The sequence below is a fragment of the Bubalus bubalis genome, chromosome 9 (assembly GCF_019923935.1).
Source record: "Bubalus bubalis isolate 160015118507 breed Murrah chromosome 9, NDDB_SH_1, whole genome shotgun sequence".
NCBI classification, from domain to species: domain Eukaryota; kingdom Metazoa; phylum Chordata; class Mammalia; order Artiodactyla; family Bovidae; genus Bubalus; species Bubalus bubalis.
In genome coordinates this window covers 103,622,637-103,644,058 of record NC_059165.1, presented here as the reverse complement: position 1 = coordinate 103,644,058, position 21,422 = coordinate 103,622,637, and the positions used below count along the sequence as shown (strand labels likewise).

General features: G+C 49.1%; 1 long non-coding RNA gene across 1 annotated transcript in view; it reads left to right on the top strand.

Moving 5' to 3' along the window:
- Positions 1 to 21,422, top strand: part of LOC112587002 — a 43,502-nt gene that overhangs the window by 11,603 nt on the left and 10,477 nt on the right. The gene's annotated exons all lie outside the window — the stretch shown is intronic.

The window sequence follows — 21,422 nt, the reverse complement described above, 5'->3', positions numbered from 1 at the left end:
CCCCCAATTCTGTGGGATTCGAACGGGGCAGTGGGAAGGACCCAGTGCTGGGGGCGCCCAGAGCGGGAACAGGGTCTCTGCCTGGGACTGGGGAGCGTGGCCCAGGGAAATGGTATGTAGGTTCAGGCAAACAGGCAGAGCGGTGTTCCAGGTAGAGGGCATGGGTCTGGAGGCGAGACTTCAGCAAATTTGGGAAACAGGAGGAATTCAGTATGTCAGAAGGAAATCTAGGGAAGTGAACCTAGATTAGAAAAGATTGTAATGTGAGTGGCTCTTCCCTGGTGGCTCATCGGCAAAGAAACGGCCTGCAGGGCTGGAGATGTGGGTCGGGCCTCTGGGTCAGGAAGATCCCCTGGAGGAGGAAATGGTAACCCATTCCAGCATTCTTGCCTGGGAAATCCCAGAGAAGCGCCTGGCGGTCCATGGGGTCGCAATGAGTTGGACACGACTCAGAGACTCAGCAACGACACTGAGAGCTGGAGGTGGTGTGATGGGCAGTTATGGGGACCGGATCCTCTCTCTTGTCACCTCCCATCCCTGCCCCAGCATCTGACAAGGTGGCAGCAGCTGTGGTTGGGAACCTCATCCCAGTAGGAACAGGGGACCTCAACTCAGGGCAAGTTTAAAAGTTGCACCTAAATTTATACCCGAAGCAGCTTCCAAGCCTGCAGCTATTTCTCGTCACCTTATTTTGGGTCTGCTGCCCTGGACACCTAACGCTTTGTAGCTGGCTCCACCAGCCAGGTCCCAGCACTGAACTTAACCCTCTGACCTTGCATAGCCCCGGGTGGAGGCCCTTGTCATAGCTACGGGTCCCTGAAGTCACTCAGCAAACCGTCAGCCTCTGGGCTGCGTGAGGCTGGGGGATACAACCCCCTGCAGGCCATGCCCGAGGAGCCCTGGGTCCGGGGAGAAAGAGCAGGACACAGATACCCCAGACTGCAGTCAGGGCTGGACTGAAGGGCGGGACGGGATGTGGGGAGGGGGAGACAGCAGGCTCCATAATGGGATCTGACACATGGAGTTGAGATGCGGGGGCACAGAGGGGATCCCCTCGTAGGGAAACCGCATGTGCAAAGACCTGGAGAACTGAGGCAGCCTGGGCCAGCCAAGAGGGGTGGAGATGCCCAGGGCCAGGTCAGCGGTGCCTGAAGACTGGAAGCCTGGACTTGACCTGAAGGCAAGCAGATTTCTCTCTTTCTTTTAAGCTTTTGTTTTATTTCTGTATTTATTTTTCACTATGCCCGGTCTTCGTCGCTCGGCGTGGGCTTTCTCTAATTGCAGCGAGCGAGGGCTACTGACTAGCTTGGTGTGCGGGTGACTCCTCTGGTGTTGGAGCTCGGACTCTAGGGTGCAGGGGCTGCAGCAGTCGTGGCACGTGGGCTCCCTCGCCGCGGCTCCCGGGCTCGAGCGCTCTGGCCCAGTAGCTGCGGCCCAGAGGCTTAGTTGCTCCACGGCACGTGGGCTCCCTCTCCGCGGCTCCCGGGCTCAAGTGCTCTGGCCCAGTAGCTGCGGCCCAGGGGCTTAGTTGCTCCACGGCACGTGGGCTCTTCCTGGAGCAGGGATTGAATCTGCGTCTCCTGCACTGGGAGGTGGATTCTTTACTACTGAGCCACCAGGGAAGCCCAAGAGGGTTTCTTTAAAAAAAAACAACTTAATTTGTATTGGGATATAGCCCATTAACAGGGGCTTTCCAGGTGGCTCTACGGGTAAAGAATCCTACTGCCAATGCAGAAGACGCAAGAGACTCAGGTTCAATCCTGGGTCGGGAAGATCCCCTGGAGAAGGAAATGGCAACCACTCCACTATTCTTACCTGGAAAACTCCACAGAGAGAGGAGCCTGGCGGGCTACAGTCCATGGGGTCGCAAAGAGTTGGACACGACTGCGCATGACTCGACAGCATAGCCGAATAGCAGCGTTGTAATGGTTTCGGGTGAATGGCGAAGGGACTCAGCCATACAAACCTGTATCCATTCTCCCCGAGGGGCCTTCTTGACGGAGAGACAGCTGGGTTCCATCCCACTCGGGAGGGTCCATGGCAGGGGGCTGTGCGGGGGCAGCTGAGCTGGAGGAATCTTGCTGCCTTTGCCTAGAAGAGCTGAAAACATCTCCTGGTTTCTCATTTCCAAGACCCGTGGCTTGTCTAAATGTGGAGCATTTTACTCCGTGATGGATGCCCCCTCTGCCTCCCACAGTTTATCTCCGCACCCACTCACTCATTCCTTTATTCATTTATTCAGTCATCTCAGTCATGCCTTCCCTGTCCCTGGGGAGCCTGGCACTCAGCCTGCTTTGGTCCTCCAGGACCCCTGGCTCATCTACCAGAGCAGATGCGTTCCTCACCCAGTTTTGCCTCAGGAACAAATTCCCCTTTGATTTCCACTGGCCACCACCAGCTGGGATTCACACACTGCTAATCCCTGTGCCAACCAACCCATATGGGGTGGCCCAGGAGTCCATGGACAGAGGAGCTTGATGGGCTACAGTCCATGGGGTCACAGAGCCAGACACGACTGAGCAACTAAGCCCAACACCACAATGTGTCTATAAACTATAGCCTGGGGTGGGCGACAATCCTGCCTGCCGCTTGTGTTTGTAAAGCCTGGGAGCTGAGACTATTTGTTATCTTTTCTTTTTTAAATTGTAAAATATGCATAAATTGAAAATGTTAGTCTCTCAGTCCTGTCCAACTCTTTGCGACCCCATGGACTGTAGCCCGCCAGGCTCCTCTCTCTGTCCATGGGATTCTCCAGGTAAGAATACTGGAGTGGATTGCTGTTCCCTCCTCCAGGGGATCTTCCCAACCCAGGGATCAAATCTGGGTCTCCCGCATCGCAGGCAGATTCTTTACCGTTCTGTCTGAGCCACCAGGGAAAGCCTGGTGCATAACATAAAATTCATTTTAAAAACGCACAGTTGAGTAGCAGTAAGTACATTCACATTGCTGTGCCACCATCGTCCATCCTCAGAACTCTTTCATCGTCCCAGACTGAAACTCTGTCCCCATTAAACACGAACTCTGCATTCCCCCTCCCTCTCCCCCGACCCTGACACCCACCATGCTCCTTCCTGTCTCTTGTGAGTCTGACTCCTCTAGGGACCTCGTATAAGTGAGATCATTTAAGTGAGGTCATATAAGTGAGATCAGTATTTGTCCTTCTGTGTCTGGCTTATTTCATTGAGCGTAACGTCCTCCAAATTCATCTGTGTTGTAGCCTGTGTCAGAATTTCCTTCCTTTTTGAGGCTGAATAATATTGCATTGTGCAGATGGACCATACTTTGCTTATTCATTCATTCATCGATGGACATTTGGGTTGTTTCCACCTTTAGCTATTGTGTGTTTTCTTTTTATAACAGCTTGACTAAGATATAGTTCACATCCCATATAATTTCACCCACCCAGGGTGTACGAGTCCATGATTTTTGTGTATTCAGAGAGCCATACCTCTGTGTATTTATAGACCTGTCACCGCAATTGATCTTGGAACACGTTCATTACCGTGAAAGAAACCTGTATCTCGTAACTGTAACCCCCTGATACAAATGATTTTATATTTTTTAGTAGTTGAAAAAATACAAAAGGAAACATACTATTTGGAGACAAAAGGAAGCTCTATGAAATTCAAATGGTGTCCATAAATAACGTTTTATTGGCACCTGGCCCTGCCCATTGATGTACATCTGGTTGGTTTTTTTTAAGAAGTTTTTTTTTAAAGTTTTATTCTTTCACCCACAGCATAATCATACTAATCTCCCTCTCTCTCTCTCTCTTTTTCTGGTGCGTGGCATGTGGAATCTTAATCCCCTGACCAAGAATCAAACCCATACCGCTACATTAGAAGCACAGAGTCTTTTTAAAAATTTATTTATTTATTTGTTGGCAGCACTGGGTCTTCGTTGCTGCGTGGGCTTTCCTCTAGTTGCAGTGAGTGGGGGCTACTCTGTGCTGCGATGTGCTGGCTTCTCTTTGCAATGAGTTCCCTTGTTGCGGAGCCCAGGCTCTAGAGCCCAGGCTTCAGTGGTTGTGGTTCACGGGCTTAGTTGCTCCACGGCATGTGGGATCTTCCCAGACCAGGGGTTGAACCCATGTCTCCTGCATTGACAGGCGGGTTCTTTGCCACTGGACCACCAGAGGAGTCCCAGATGTGTATCTTGTCCCTGGCTACTCTCAAGCCACAGTAGGAGAGTTGGGTGGTTTGGGCAGAGACTGTATAGTTCACAAAGCTGAGCCTTGGTACCGTGTATACCTTTGCAGGAAAAGCTTGCTGACCCTGCAATTTCTCTGCACCTCATCATCCAGGCTCCAGTCCTGCTGTGTGTGCATGCTAAGTCACTTCAGTCATGTCTGATTCTTTGTGACTCTATGGACGTAGCCCACCAGGCTCCTCTGTCCATGGGATTCTCCAGGCAAGAAGAGCAGAGTGGGTTGCCATGCCCGCCTCCAGGGGATCTTCCCGACCCAGGGATAGAACTCACGTCTCATCATGTTTCCTGCATTGGCAGGTGGGTTCTTTACTGCTAGGGTCACCTGGGAAGCCCCCCAATCCAGCTGAGCCCCCTCCATCTTGCCCAGGGATGTCAGCACCAGCCTCCTGCTTCCTTCCTTGTAAGACTGTTATGCCCAGGAGCACGAGTGTCAAGTATGCCTCCTTCAGGGAGGCCCTGCAAACATCACTGTGGATGGTGTGTTCAGAGTTCAATTCAGACGTCCCGTGCCGTGGCTCCCTTAGCTCAGGAATTCTGAGCGCCAGCACCGCTGACATCTGGGACCGGATTGTCCTCTGTGGGGGGGCCATCCTGTGCATGGTAGGGGTGCTTTTCTGAGTGTGTGTTTATTTGGCTGCGCTGGGTCTTAGTTGTGGCACCTGGAATCTTTGATCTTTGTCGCAGCGTGCTGGATCTCTAGTTTTGGCATGTGAACTCTTGAGCTGCAGCATGTGGAATCTAGTTCCCTGAGCAGGGATAAAACCCAGGCCTCTAGCCTTGGGAGCGTGGAGTGTTAGCCACTGGACCACTAGGGAGGTCCCAGATTGTAGGGTTTTAAGCAGCAACCCTGATGTCTGCCCCCCACATGCCTGCAGCACCCTCCACCTGCCGGCACTGAAGACCAACAATGTCCCCATGTAGCTACATGTCCCTTCAGGGCAGAATTGCCCGAGTGAGGATCCCTGCAATAGAACTGCTTCATTTGTACGTAAGCAGTTTAATATTCAATATTATGTGTATATGTAGCTCTTTCCCTGCTGATAGATGCCTCCGCTACTTCTGGTTTTTCCCCTTTCTTAGAAATAATGTAACACGCTTCCTGTGTGTAACATTGAGTCATATTTTAAATCACAAAAGGACCTACATGAGACTCATCTAGCTGTTTGAGAAACACAGTATTCGTCCCGGGTAGCCTCTCAGCCTGGGCACTGCTGACACGTGAACGGGGATCCTTCTTTGCTGTAGACCTCTGTCCTGTGCATTGTGGGGTGCATTGCAGCATCTCTGGTTTCCACTCACCAGATACCAGCAGCCCCCAGTAAAACCTCCCCCACCAACATAACCAAAAATGTGCCCTGACATTGCCCAGTGTCCCCTGGGCTTAAAATCACCTTCCCCTTTTGTCTGACCCCACCTGGCCTGGCTTGGTGGGTGGTAGAAGGTGAATCGGAGAAGGCAATGGCACCCCACTCCAGTACCCTTGCTTGGAAAATCCCATGGATGGAGGAGCCTGTTAGGCTGCAATCCATGGGGTCGCGAAGAGTCGGATACGACTGAGTGACTTCACTTTCACTTTTCACTTTCATGCATTGGAGAAGGAAATGGCAACCCACTCCAGTGTTCTTGCCTGGAGAATCCCAGGGACGGGGGAGCCTGGTGGGCTGCCGTCTATGGGGTCGCACAGAGTCGGACACGACTGAAGTGATTTAGCATAGAAAGTGAATAGAGACCTCCCCCTCATCACGCAGACACACCAAGGGTTGGGCTTTTCACACCTGACACCTCTCCCACTCCTCAGCGCCCTCCTGTGATATGTCGATTACTCGCCTCTTTAGCAGATGGGTAAACTGTGACCTAGCGAGGAAAGCCAGTAATCTATCCTCCTGCTCCCTTACGTAGTCTCCAGGCAGCAGAAATTACAGCCCTCAGAGTCCCAAATAGCTTGTTTCTCTCTCTCCAAGGCAGCTGCTGAACACACTAGGCTGTGGTTCAGACTCCCAGCTGCAGAGATTTTTAAAGATTCAATTCTCATCCACTGGAGATCACAAGCTTTAAAGAAGGCAAAGCAGTCTGGTCCCTGATGAGGGTGGCCTTGTTGTGTTTGCCCACGGCAGTGGGGAACCATCACAAATGTGTGATGGGGAAAGTAAAAATGAGCCCCTGCCAGTGAGTCCCACCCCAGGCTGTTCGCAGTGAGCTCAGAAGGAGGCTCCTACAGACATTTTGGTGAGAATGTGGGACCCTGAGATGGTACTGGGTGCAGCTTTGGAGGCATGGCTTAGAGGTCACCTCCTCCAGGAAGCCTCCAGGAGTGCATTCCTTCCATTCTCACCTGGTCTGCTTTGCAAAACTCCTCAAGGTTAGGGAAGCCTCCACCCCTGGGCCCTGAAGGCTCCTCACCAACTGGCGAGGCAAGATGTCGAGGTGAGGGAACCTTGAGAAGAGCGTGGAGGCTCAGGCTGTTAGAGCTTTGAGGCTTCTCCGCATTTTCAGAAAAGAGAAGGCTATTTAAGCCGGTTGTTTCCAACTCTGCCTGAATATTCGAGTGACCTCGGGGAGACCTGAAGACCTACAATCCCACCATCTGAACTCAGTGAACACGGTATCCCCAGCAAAGGGATAAGCCAGGGTCAGGTGCCTTGGGATATGAGGGACAGGGGAGGACCATCATGGCTCCTCCAGATCCTGCCCCCAAGATGCACAACCAAGCCTGGGCACCAGCAACCAGCAGGCATGCTTACTGGTGAATGGCTGTAAGATAACTAACTGCACTCTGCAAAAATGTCACTTTCTTGAAAGACACAGAAAGGCTGAAAAAAATACTCCTGATAAAGGAGACTAGGTCCTGAAGAAGACTCTCGAGAGTCCCTTGGACAGCAAGGAGATCAAACCAGTCCATCCTAAAGGAAATCAGTCCTGAATATAATATTCATTGGAAGGACTGATGTCGAAGCTGAAGCTCCAATACTTTGGCCACCTGATGAGAAGAGCCGACTCATTGGAAAAGACCCTGATGCTGGGAAAGATTGAAGGCGGGAGGAGAAGAGGGTGACAGAGGATGCGATGGTTATATAGCATCACCGACTCAATGGATACGAGTTTGGGTAAACTCTGGGAGAGAGTGAAGGACATGGAAGCCTGGTGTGCTGCAGTCCATGGGGTCGCTTGGACACGACTTAGTGACTGAACAACAACAACAACGGAAAGACATGAGAACAAAAGACAACCAGTGAGAAACTTCCCTGGTAGTCCAGGGGCGAAAACTTTGTCTCCCAATGTACAGGATGCTGCTTTGATCCCTGGTGGGGGAGCTGAGATCCCGTGTGCCTCACAGCCAAAATACCAGAACAAAAAACAGAAGCAATATTGTAACAAATCCAATAGGGACTTTAAAAGTGATGCATATTAAAAAAAATTATTAAAAAAGACAACAGGTGAGTCTGGACTGGATCCTAAATGAGGAAAGAAAATATTGCCTTAAGGGATATTGACTTAGTCTGTTTGTGCAGCCATAACACAATATCAAGGCTTCCCAGGTGGCTCAGTGGTAAAAACCTGCCTGCAATGCAGAAGGCAAGTGTTCGACCCCTGGGGTGGGAAGATGCCCTGGAGAAGGGAATGGCAACCCACTCCAGTATTCGTGCCTGGAAAATCCCATGGACAGGGGAGCCTGGCGGACTATAGCCTATGAGGTCACAGACTCAGACACAATTGGGCACACATGCATGCCACACAATACCAGAGACTCAGTGGCTTATAAACACAAACTTATATCTCACAGATCTGGAGGTTGGAAGTCCAAGTTCAAGGTAAGGGCTGATTGGGCACCTGTTAAGGGCTTCCTGGCTCATAGTTGTTGCCTTTTCACTGGGTTTTTACATGGCAGAAGGGGCAAGGGAGCCCTCTGGGATCTCTTTATAAGGGCCCTAATCCCATTCACCGGAGAAGGCAATGGCACCCCACTCCAGTACTCTTGCCTGGAAAATCCCACGGATGGAGGAGCCTGGAAGGCCGCAGTCCATGGGGTCGCTAAGTGTCGGACACGACTGAGCGACTTCACTTTCCCTTTTCACTTTCATGCATTGGAGAAGGAAATGGCAACCCACTCCAGTGTTCTTGCCTGGAGAATCCCAGGGACGGGGGAGCCTGGTGGGCTGCCGTCTATGGGGTCGCACAGAGTCGGACACGACTGAAGTGACTTAGCAGTAGCAATCCCATTTACAGGAGTTCCACCTTCATGACCTAATCATCCCCCAAAGGGCCCACCTCCTTGATACCACCACCCTGAGTGTTAGGATCCCAGAGTATGCATTTTGGGAGGACACAAGCATCAGACCAGCAGCGGTGGGGTTCATTTGACTGCAAAATGTCAGTTTATTGTTTAGTTGCTAAGTCGTGTCCAACTCTTTGCCACCCCCATGGACTGTAGCCCACCAGGCTCCTCTGTCCATGGGATTTTCCAGGCATGAATACTGGAGTGGGTTGCCATTCCCTTCTCCAGGGGATCTTCCTGACCCAAGGATGGGACCTGGGTCTCCTGCATTGGCAGGCAGATTCTTCACTGCTGAGCCACCAGGGAAACCCTACAAAATGTGAGTAAGATCATGGCATTTCTCAATGAAAAATTTGGGGAGTGCAACATTTGTCCTGGAGTTGTGTGGGAATCTCCTGGTTCTCAGGAATCGCCTGTATCTCAGGATATACAAAGAGAAGAATTTAGGGGCCTTGGAACATGGTGTCAGCTGTGTATTCTCAAATAGTTAAAAATGATATTATATTGCTCTGAACTTAATATTTATATCCCACCCCATGCATGTGTTGCAATCCTAACCCCACCTGGAGTGGGGTGCCATTGCCTTCTCCGATGTACCTCAGAATATGACAGTATTTGGAGGTATGGTCTTTAAAAAGATGATTATGTTAAAATGATGCTGCACAGTGGGCTCTAACCCAATCCGACTGGTGTCCTTATGTGCACGCTTCGTCGCTTGGTCGTGTCTGACTCATTGTGACCCCATGGACTGTAGCCCGCCAGGCTGCTCTGTCCATGGACTATGGAAGCATCGTGGTTGCAACAGCAGGACCAGGGCAGGGGCCCTTCTCTGAGGGCCAGTGGGGATGGTGGTGCCAGGGTGGGCGTCCGGTGCAGTCTTGGGCGGAGGTCCACACTGCCCCTTTCCAGCCTCTCCCCCACCTTGATGACCTCAGTCCCTTTCTCTGTCTGGTCTCTTGAGTTGTCCCTCATGAGAGCAGTGTTTGCTCCATTTTGCAGAAGTGGGCATTGACAGGCCTGTTGGCCACACACTGATGTGCTTGTCACGCCTCAGGGCAGAGAAACCCCGTCCCCACACGCTGTCACTCCTCGTTCCTCTCCCCCCACACCTGGCACCTGCCAGTCTCTTCCCTATCGCGATGGATTTGCCTGTTCTGGATGTTTCATATAAATGGAATCACATACAATGTGACCTTTCGGGTCTGGCTTCTATTGCTCGCCAGTTTTCGAGGTTCCTACGCGTTGCAGCCTATGTCAGTGCTTTGTTCCTTGTTGTTGTTGTTCAGTCGCTAACTTGCGTCCAGCTCTTTGCAGCTCGATGGACGGCAGCGCACCAGGCTTCCAGTCCTTCACTATCTCCAGGAGTTTGCTCAAACTCATGTCCATTAAGTTGATGTTGCTCTCTAACCGTCTAATCCTTTGCTGCCCCTTCTCCTTTTGCCTTCAGTCGTTCCTTTTTAGGGCTGACCAAATATGTTATTTTTTAAAATCAGGGCTTTGCTTATAGAAATGCAAAATGCTATATTTGGCAAACATCAAACGATGTTTGGTTTCATTTTTTTTTTATCCCCTCCACAAATAGCTCAAAATTGACTCAAGCTGCCAAACATCACACACTCCCAACGCTTAACCACAAGCCTAAGGGTCTCCTATTGAAAAGATTCGGGGTTCGGACATCCTTGGATGGCCCCCATGGGACTAACATTTTAATTAAAAAGGTCTTACAATGACAGACTTGAAATGTAAACTCCCAGGCATAGAAGGCCCGGGCCATGCCTGACATTCCAGGCCAGTCTCCTTGGAGCCCAGCAGCCGCAGAAGTCCCCAAGCTGAGCCAGGAATAGTTCTGCCTTTTATTTGGAAAGAGAATTACAGGGCGTGCAGCCCAGCCCCAAGCTTGCTGCGTCGAAGCCGTATTTTTGAACACGACCGTAACCACACACTTGCCTTCGATGGTCTGTGCCAGGCTAAATGCTGCCAGCTGCCTAGACGCTCGGCTTGAGGCTCTAAACACAGGTTCTTTTTTATTCCTGTTTTAAGGTCTATCCGACTATTTCTGTGCAAAAACAGATTTAAAATCTCGATGGCTCAGAAGCCGCTGGCAGCTGCCAAGGCCGCCCTGTTCTCTCAACTCCCCCCAAGGGGAATCTCAGGTTTGCCTTGTCTGTGGAGATTTTCCTACCTGCAGGAGCTGTCCCTGGTTCCCCAAATTTCCACCTCCCCATCACCCCAAGCCTGAGGAGGGTGGGTCTCTGGGACTGATGGGCTGACTGGCTAGGATGAGATGAACGATTCCTGGAAGGAGGCCTGGGTGTTTCTACCAGAGAAAGCAGGATGCATGATGGGAATGAAAACAGTCATGTGGTCACAGTGGTTGAGCCAAGATTTGAAGTTGGGCCCTACCTAGGTGAACGTCACAGCGTTAGACCGTGTTGAGCCCTGGCTGGTGGGAGTGTAAAATGGTGAAGTCGCTGAAGTTTGGTGGGTCCTCCAAAAGTTAAAGGTAGAATTACTAGCTGAGCCACAAGGGAAGCCCAAGAATACTGGAGTGGGTAGCCTATCCCTTCTCCAGGGGATCTTCCCGACCCAGGAATCGAACCAGGGTCTCCTGCATTGCAGGCAGATTCTTTACCAACTGAGCTATCAGGGAAGCCTAGAATTACCCAATGACCCATTAATTCCAGTCCTACCACAAAGAATTGAAAACAGGGGTTCAAATGAAAAAGGGCTCCCTAGGTGGCACAGTGATAGAGAGTCCAATGCAGAAGACATAAGAGATGGGGTTTAGTCCCTGGGTCAGGAAGATCCCCTGGAGTAAGAAACGGCAACTGACTCCAGTATTCTTGCCTGAAAAACTCCATGGACAGAGGAGCCTGGTGAGCCACAGTTCACGAGGTCGCAAAGAGTCAGACACGACTGAGCAACTGAGCATTCATGCATGTGCTTCCTGTACCCGTTCAAATAAAACTTGTGCATGCATGTTCACAGCAGCGCTAGTCAGAGTCTCTGAAAGGTGGAAACAACCCAAATGTCCACCAGAGGATGAATGGATAAACAAAATGCAGTCCATGCATGCAATCGATTCTAGGTGGCACAGTGGTAGAGAATTCGTGTACCAATGCAGGAGACCCAAGAGATGCAGGTTCAATCCCTGGCTTGGGAGGAGGGCATGACAACCCACTCCAGTATTCTTGCCTGGGAAAGCCCGTGGGCTGAGGAGCCTGGTGGGCTACAGTCCACAGGGTCGCAAAGAGTTGGACATGACTGAGCAAGCACAAGGTGAGGTGTACAATAGAATATTACTCAGCCATCAAAAGAAAAAACACTGATGCATGCTACCATGTGGATAAACTTTGAAGACATCATGCTGATTGAAAGAAGCCAGACACAGAAGGCCACAGAGTGTACGATCCCATCTACAGGAATTGCCCAGAATCAGCAAATCTGTAGGGACAGGAAGTAGACTAGTGGTTGCCAGGAGCTGGGGGAGGGGCAGATGGGCAGTGACTGCTTATGGGGACAGGCTCTCTTTTGGGGGTGATGAAAATGTTCTGGAACTAGGTGGTAAACTAGAGATGATGGCTGCATAAACTTGTGAACCTACGAAGCCCACTAAATTTACTTCAAAATGGTAAATTTCACATTATGTGAATTTCATTGCAAAAAAAAAAAAGCAACTCAGCTCTACCCTTGGGTTCAAGGAAAGGAAGTGTCTGGAAGCAGGTGGGGGAGATAACGGCATATCAGCAACACCTGTGAAAAAAACTTCGGGGTTCCGTTGGGTTGATATGACTCAGCGGGGGGAGGGGGCGGGGCTGGGACACAGTGAATCTCTGCCCCTCAACAGGGGTATAGGGTCCGGAAGAGGGAGGTGGGTTCCCTGGCCAGACCACAGCCGTGGAGTGAGGCAAAGACAAAGAGCAGGGGATTTGGGGAAGAGCTCTGCAGGGCTGAGAAAATTTCAGAACCCATCCCTTCAAAGAGAAATAGTCAGTGTTAACTCTAAAGCTGGGCTGATTGCATTCAAATCCCAAACTCTGTCACTTACGAGCTGTTATGGCCTTGGGCAAGCCACTTGGCCTCTCTGAGTCTCAGTTTCCTCAACTGTGAAATGGGGTTAAGAATAGGACCTGTTTTGAGACTTCCCTGGTAGTCCAGTGGCTGGGACATCGTGCTCCCAATGTGGTGAGGGTCAGGGTGGAGGGTCTGGGTTCGATCCCTGGTTGGGGAACTGGATCCCATACGCTATGAGTTTGCATGCTGCGGATCCCAAGTGCCACAACTAAGACTCAGCACAGCCGGATGAATAAATATTAAAAAGAAAATAAAAGAATAGGACCTGTTTCATAACAGCTGTGAGAACTCAGTGGCTTGGGGTAAATGCACTATTCCCAGCAGAGGGAATGGCATAGGGAAAGCTCTGGAGATGTGAAGCTGTGTGACCGAGTGATGATGAACAGTGGGCAGACCTGGAGAGAGGCTGGGTTTCCGCCTCAGACACACCCAGCACACAGTAGGTGTTCAGACGGCTTCAGATGCCTGCCCTGGCCTGGAGGAAACGAGCCAATTCCATCCTCTTTGCTTCAGGTTGGCCCCTAGGAATTAAAGCCGCCCCCCCACACCCCACTCCAGTTCTAGTTTAAAGAAGTTATACAAATGAGCAAGCACATAAAAAGATGCTCAACATCATTAATCATCAGGGAAATGCAAATCAAAACCACAAAGCGATACCACCTCACACCCATGAGGGCGGCTCCTATCAAAAACACAGAAAATAACAAATGTTATCGAGGATGTCGAGAAATTGGAACACTTGTGCGCTGTTGGGGGGGAAAGTGAAAAAGTGCAGCTGCTGTGGAAAGAGCACAGGAGTTCCTCGAAAAATTAAAAATAGAACGACCTTATGATCCAGCAGTCTCACTTCTGGGTAGATCCCACAAAGAACTGAAATTGGGGTCTCTAAGAGATCCTTGTCCACTCGTGTTCATAGCAGCATTTTCCACAATAGCGGAAAGGTGGAAGCCACCCAAGTGTCTAGCAAAGGATGGATGATGAAGCACAACGCAGTCCATCCGTACAGCGGAATATTATTCAGCCTTTAAAAGGAAGGAAGCTGTCGCACAGTACATGGATAAACCTTGAAGACATTATGCTGAGTAAAATAAGCCAGTAACAAAAAGATAAGCGGGCATGATTCTGCTTATGGGAAATTCCTAGAGCAGGTTCATAGAGACAGAAAGCAGAATGCTAGTTGCTAGGGGCTGGGGGAGGGGGAGTGGGGAGTTAGCATTTAACCAGGATAGGGTTTCGTTTTTGCAAGGTGAAGGGCACTTGGAGATGGATGGTGATGATGGTGTGAAGGTACTCAGGGCCACTGAGCTGTGCATTTAAAAATAGTTAAGGTGGTGAATTATATGTTATGTGAATTTTACCACAATTTTTACCACAATTTGAAAAAAAACCACACACACTCTGAGATGTGTCTGTAAGAGAATAGATAATTCATTTGTACCCAGGGTGGGGCTCGCTGGGTGATGCAGGGTGAACAGCTCATTCTCTGGGTGCCTGTTTCCTCCACTGCAAACTGGGGGTGTGGGGGCCCCCCTCCCAGTGTCACTGGGAAGGTTAACATGTCATGTAGGGAAGCCAGATGGGGTTGGGAAGGGGCGCCCCACATTTCGCAGGTCCTGCTTGGGAAATCAAACCTTGAATGTTCTGTTTTGGCTGACTGAGCACCGTGCCTGCACTTTATTGCACAGAAAGATGCCAAGCACCTTGAGCAAACATAAAACTAAAACTTGGGGCTTCCCTGGTGGCTCAGTGGTAAGGAATCTGCCTGCCGATGCAGGAGACGCAGGTTTGATCCCTGGTCCAGAAAGATCCCACATGCTGAGGAGTTACTAAACCCTGCGCCACAACTACTGAGCCCGTGCTCTAGAGCTTGTGCTCTGCAGCAAGAGAAGCTGCCACAACGCGAAGCCTGCGTGCCCAGACCAGAGAGGAGCCCCTGCTCTCTGCAACGAGAGGAAAGCCTGGGCAGCGACGAAGACCCTGCACAGCCAAAAGTAAATAAATAAAATTCTAAAAAAATAAAAAACAAGAAAACAAAACCCCCAAACGTGCTGGTGTTTGTCCCGTGCCTGCCACGTGCCTGGCCAGCATTGTATCCGCCCATTTTACAGAAGAGGGAACTGAGGCTCAGAGAGGTGAAGTGACTCGCTCCAGGTCACCCAGCAGGATGTGGCTGGGGTGGAACTAGAAGCCCTAATTTGCCTGAGCCCAAGCTGTGAAGGCCCTGAAAAACAGGGGAAGGCTCCCCTTGATGGTTCAGAGACAGGGGCAGCGTTGGTTTCTTCTGATACAACACAGCGTGGTTGGGTGATCAGAACTCTGTCCTAGCTGTACAACTCTTTCATAAATGCAAAATATATTCGTTTTCTTCACTATGGTGAGGAAGTGGGGGAAAGTGCTATTTTACAAAATGTGCTACCTAAATGCTATTGTGGGGAGGAGGGATCATCCCCGATGAGCCCGGGGAACAGCAAAGGGACACCTGGAGAAAATCCAAAAAAGGTCTGGAGTTCGGCAAACCAGAATTGTTCCAAGGTTGTTGTTTAGTCAACAATGTTACCCAAACTCATGTCCATTGAGTCGGTGATGCCTTCCAACCATCTCATCCTCTGTTGTCCCCTTCTCTTCCAGCGTTCAATCTTGCCCAGCATCAGAGTCTTTTCCGATGAGTCGGCTTTTCAAATCAGCCCAAGTATCAGAGCTTCAGCTTCAGCATCAGTCCCTCCAATGTGTATTCAGGGTTGATTTCCTTGAGGATTGACTGGTTTGATCTCCTTGCAGTCCAAGGGATTCTCAAGAGTCTTCTCCAGCACCACAGCTCAAAAGCATCAATTCTTCTGCGCTCAGCTTTCTTTATGGTCCAACTCTTACATCCATACACGACTACTGGAAAAACCATAGCTTTGACTAGACAGACCTTTGTCAGCAGAGTGGTGTCTCTGCTTTTTAATATGCTGTCCAGGTTTGTCATAGTTTTCTTCCAAGGAGCAAGCATCCTTTAATTTCATGGCTGCAGTCACCGTCTGCAGCTATTTAATTGCTCCCTTTTGACAAATGGACTGCAGACATGGGAGAAGATGGCTTTGGGGAGGCTAAGGAGTGGAGGTAGGGGAGACAGAACTCTTTGTACATCATTGCAACTTTTCTGAAATAATAGTCTGGATGAGCTAAAACTATCCAAAGTAAAAACTTCCTTTTCATGAAGTCAACATGAATTTTGGCCCAGATGGGGCTGTGTCTCTGGGGGAGGCTTATGCTTCAGGCTGGAGAGAACACGGAGCCCTTTGTCACCCTTGAGAATCGGTGATATTGCGTCAGGTGGCCTTGGCTCACCAGACATGAGTGTAAGGCCACCTCGCGGCCAAGCGGATTGGAGGGAGGAGCAGGCTTGGGAACAAGAGGGATAAGTACCCAACCCTTTCTTTTTTCTCCCCCTTTCCTCTGGGTCACTGGAAAGTCTTGTTGGTTCTGCCTCCAAAATGCATCCTGATTTTGTTCTCTCTACTACCTGGCACCACCCAGCCTTCATCCCTGCTCCAACCCATCCCTCTGGCCTCTTCCCCCTCGTCTCCTCCATCACCCTGTTCCAGCCACCCTGACCCCATTGTCCAGGACTTTTCAGCCTCCGGCCTTTGCACTGGCTATTCCATCTGCCTAGAATACCCTTCCCCCAGGAAGCCATGTGGCTCCTCCTCTAACTTCCTCCTGTTCTGTGCTCCAGAGTCACCTGGGAGCAATCACCCTTGCCACTCTGAATTAAACAGTCCCCTCTCATCTGTTTGCTGCTTTGCTGAATCATCTGTCTCCCCTGCCAGGTCTTCACTTTCCAGGACAGGTGTTACTGACCAGGGTCCTTGGCATTCCCCAGCCAGTAGAAATTGACTAGAGGCCAGACAAAATATTCAGGCAAGGCCTTACTGGGGCCCCTACTGCAGCAGGAGAGAGCGGCTGCATGTACCAGCTTTCCTTGCTTGCTTGCTTGCTCCCTGGGGCGGGGGAGTCAAGCTCATTCCGTTCATGGGATGAGGGTAGAGAATGTCCGAGGGTCAGGCTGGAGGGATGGCTTAGGTGGTTTGCCCACCCCTTAGGTGGTTTTGTGTGCAGGATGCGTGCACAGTAAGCTGCTTTTGCCCCAACCCCTTGCTTTTGATCCAGGCTCTTTAAAAGTGGCAATTAGGTTTTTTGGTCTCTTTTGTGTCTTTTAGAATTGGCCCTAACTGCTGGATGCACCCAGTTATTTTTAGTCCCATTCAGTTTCTTGGTATTTTGTTGCTTGAGGAGAGGTGTGTCCAGGTGCAAGCTTGGCAACACTGAGGCAAGGGGTCCCAGGTCCCAACCTGTGTCAGCTTCTTGCAGCTTTACTGTGATACAGTGGCTGCATGAAGAATTCCCTGGTAGCTCAGACAGTAAAAACAAAAACAAAAAAACACCCTCAGTGCAGGAGACCCAGGTTTGATCCCTGGGTCAGGAAGAGCCCCTGGAGAAGGGAATGGCAACCCACTCCAGTATTCCTGCCTAGAGAATTCCATGCACAGAGGAGCCACGCAGGTACAGTCCATGGAGTCACATAGAGTTGGACACAACTAACCCTTTCAAAGCATGCACCTGGATGGGTTTTGGTAAAACTGCACGCACACAGTGGAACTGGCAAGCGTGTTTATGCCTGTAAATTTCCCGAGTCTCTTGGTAATTCCTTTCTCCTCTCCCCTTCCTCACCTGTCCCTCCCATCTTCACCCCTTCCCTCATCCCAGGCATCCACAGTCTGCTCTCTCTGACTATGGATTGGTTTGCACCTGCTAGAATTTCACATAAACGAAATCATCGGGAGTTTTCCTGTCTGGTTTTTTCCACTCAGCATCACAGTCTTGAGCTCCCTCCAGGCCATCACGTGCATCTGCAGTCCATTCCTTCCTGTGGGTGGAGGAGGGTTCTGTGGTGGCCACCGACACAGTTTCTCCCTTAACTGATGGTCATCTGGGTTGTTGCCATTCTTGACAATTCTGAATAAAGCTGCTATGAACATTCCTCTGAACACGTGTTTTCATTTCTCTTAAGTAAATACTTAGGCGTGGAATGACCGGGTCAAATTCTAAGTATGTGTCTCACTTTTTTAATAGAGGTAAAATTTGCATGCCATGAAATTAACCATTTTCAAGTGAACAGTTCAGCAGAGCATTCAGTACATCCACAATGTTGTGCAACATCGTCTCTATCTAATTCTAGACCATTTCCATCGCCCCAAGATGTTTAACCTTTTAAAGCTGCCAGGCTGTTTTCCAAACTGGTTGTACCCTTTTTACATTCTCGCTGCAGTGTCTGAGAGTTCTAACTGATCCACCCGTTGAGGGTCGGTGTTTTTTTCTGTCTGTTTCACCCAGAGCCAGCCCTGGCTCATGCAGGTGTTAAATAAATATTATTTGTTGAATATGTGAATGAATGAATGACCGTGATGACTCCTGGGGTGGTTTCTGAAATACACAGGTGGGGGCCTGGAATACATCCAATGCGTGTTGAGGACGGAGATGCCCCCTGATGTCTGGAGACCCTAGGGCATCCGGGTCACAGTATAGCTCCACGTGCTGGCCACCAAACAGTCCTCAGTTTATCCACAGCATAAGTTCCATTTTACAGAGGGGGAAACAGGCTCTGAGAGCACCTCTGAGGAGGATGTGGGGTTAGCAAGGACTCTGCAAAGGCCCCAGAATGAGGCAAGAAGGATCAAACTGCATAGAGGCCAGCGGTTGACCTGGTTTCAGGGGACTTGGTTTGAACCCTAGCTCTGCCGCTGTCATTGTGTGAGCCCAGGCAGGGCAGCCACCATCCTGATCTTCCCTTTCCTCTGTTTTGGTTCAAACGGTAAAGAATCTGCCTGCAGTGCAGGAGACCCGGGTTCGATCCCCAGGTAGGGAAGATCCCCTGGCAAAGGGAGTGGCTACCCTCTCCAGTATTCTTGCCTAGAGAATCCCATGGACAGAGCTACAGTCCATAGGGTCACAAAGAGTCAGACACGACTAAGCAACTAACACATACAATTAATTAGGCTGCACCAGGATCTTAGACGCAGCGTGCAGGATCTTGTCTTTTTTTCAGTTGCAGCCTGTGGGATCTAGTTCGCTGGCCAGAGCTCAAACCTGGGCCACCTGCTTTGGGGCTCGGAGTCTCACCCATTGGACCACCAAGGAAGTCACCGCTTTCCTCTTCCATAAGGGCTTTATTGAGGGTCTTGTGCGAGTGGAGTTCATAGCCGTGACTACAACACTCAGTCCCATCAAGTCAAATTCTAGGAGGTGAGACCAAGAGGAGGGGCAAGCTGGGATAGATCAAGGCTCATTTATCTTTATTGTTTTTAACTAGCAAATATCCAACATCCCTGGTTTTCCTATACATATAGTAGCAGTATATAATTTCCTAAACAAATATTTATAAGTATAAAAATTTATAAATATTTTCCTTATATATTTATTTATATGACTATTTGTATATTTATGTATCAATATATTATATATCTTATATAATTTACTATATTTGCTGTTTTTGTTCAGTCACTAAGTTGTGTCCGACTATTTGCAAACCATGGACTGCAGCATGCCAAGCTTCCCTGTCCTTCACTGTCTCCTGGAATTTGCTCAGATTCATGTCCATTGAGCCAATGATGTCATCCAACCATCTCATCCTCTGTCCCCCCCTTCTCCTCCTGCCCTCAGTCCTTCCAAGCATCAGGGTCTTTTCCAATCTCTTTGCATCAGGTGGCCAAAGTATTGGAGCTTTAGCTTCTGCATCAGTCTTTCCAATGAATACTCAGGGTTGATTTCCTTTAGGATTGGCTGATTTGGTCTGCATGGTGTCCACGGGACTCTGAAGAGTCTTCTCCAGCTCCACAATTATTACATGCAGATATAGACAGTCAATCCTTGTTAGTCAGAGAGTCTGTGAATTCTCCAACTTGCTAAAATTTACCTATAACACCCAAATCAATTCAAGGACACACACAGAGGGGCGACACATCGGAATCACTTAGTGCAGGACCCCATCCGAGGCGGGACAAGGCCACGCTCTGCCTTCCTGTTCCAGACTGTAAACAAGCATCCTTTTCATACCCTTTTAGTGCCACAGTTTCCCCACTTCTATGCTTCTCATTGATGATCCTGCCGTTTAAGAAGGCCCCCAAGGGTAATGCTCACGTACTGTCTGGTGTGCCTAGGAGAATAGAGGCTGGGATGCATGTTGGGGAAAAACACGTGTCACTTTATTCAGGTGTGAGTTCTGTTGGCCGTGAGGTGAATGTGAAGGAATCAACACTATACATTAAACAAAGTGTATTTAGGACTTCCCTGGCGGTGCAGTGGATAAGAATCTGCCTGCAATGTTGTTGGACATGGGTTCGATCCCTGGTCTTGGAAGATTTCACATGCCTTGGAGCAGCTAAGCCCATGCACCACAACTCCTGAGCCTGCGTGCTGCAACTATTGAAGCCCACGTGCCTAGAGCCTGTGCGCCCTGATGCAAGAAGCCACTGGAACGAGAAGCCTGCACACCACGATGAAGAGAGGCCCCTGCTCTCCGTAACCAGAGAAAGCCCTCTTGCAGCAACGAAGACCTAGTGCAACCAAAAATATCTTAAAAAAAAAAACAACACCTATGGCTGATTCATGTTGATGTTTGGTATAAACCAATGCAATACTTTAAAGCAATTATTTTTCAATTAAAAATTAAAAAAAATTTAAATGCAAATCAACAAAATTTTTTAAAAAGTGTATTGAAATAGAAACATGTGGAAAACAAGGCTATGCATTTACTGAAGATGTTGTGACCAGAGGCTTGCAGGAACCTCGCCTTGTATTTTCTTTAGGGGCTATGGGTCCAATATTGGCTAATTCAGTGTTTTAGAAGTATAATGAGAACTGACTATACACACACACAATATGTGAACATATGTAAATATATGCAAATATGTGATAATACACAAATGTGTAATACACGTAAAGTTTTATACATAAACTTATATTTACACACATTTAAAAAATACTGTATATATATATATAAACACAACATTGTAAAGCAGCTATACTCCAATACAATTAATTTAAAAATTGATTCCTGCTTTGTTGACTACGCCAAAGCCTTTGACTGTGTGGATCACAACAAACTGTGGAAAATTCTTAAAAAGATGGGAATACCAGACCACCTTTCCTGCCTCCTGAGAAATCTGTATGCAGGTCAAGAAGTAACAGAACTGGACATGAAACAACAGACTGGTTCCAAATTGGGAAAGGAGTACATCAAGGCTGTATATTGTCACCCTGCTTATTTAACTTATATGCAGAGTACATCATGAGAAATGCTGGACTGGAAGAAGCACAAGCTGGAATCAAGATTCTGGGAGAAGTATCAACAATCTCAGATACACAGATGACACCACCCTCATGGCAGAAAGTGAAGAAAAACTAAAGAGCCTCTTGATGAAAGTGAAAGAGGAGAGTGAAAAAAATGGCTTAAAACTCAACATTCAAAAAGCTAAGATCATGGCATCTGGTCCCATCACTTCATGGCAAATAGATGGGGCAACAATGGAAACAGTGAGATACTTTCTTTTCTTGGGCTCCAAAATCACTGCAGATGGTGACTGCAGCCATGAAATTAAAAGACGCTTGCTTCTTGGAAGAAAAACTATGACTAACCTAGACAGTATATTAAAAAGCAGAGGCATTACTTTGCTGACAAAGGTCCGTGTAGTCAAAGCTATGGTTTTTCCAGTAGTCATGTATGGATGTGAAAGTTGGACCATAAAGAAAGCTGAGCGTGGAAGAATTGATGCTTTTGAGCTGTGGTGCGGGAGAAGACTCTTGAGAATCCCTTGGACTGCAAGGA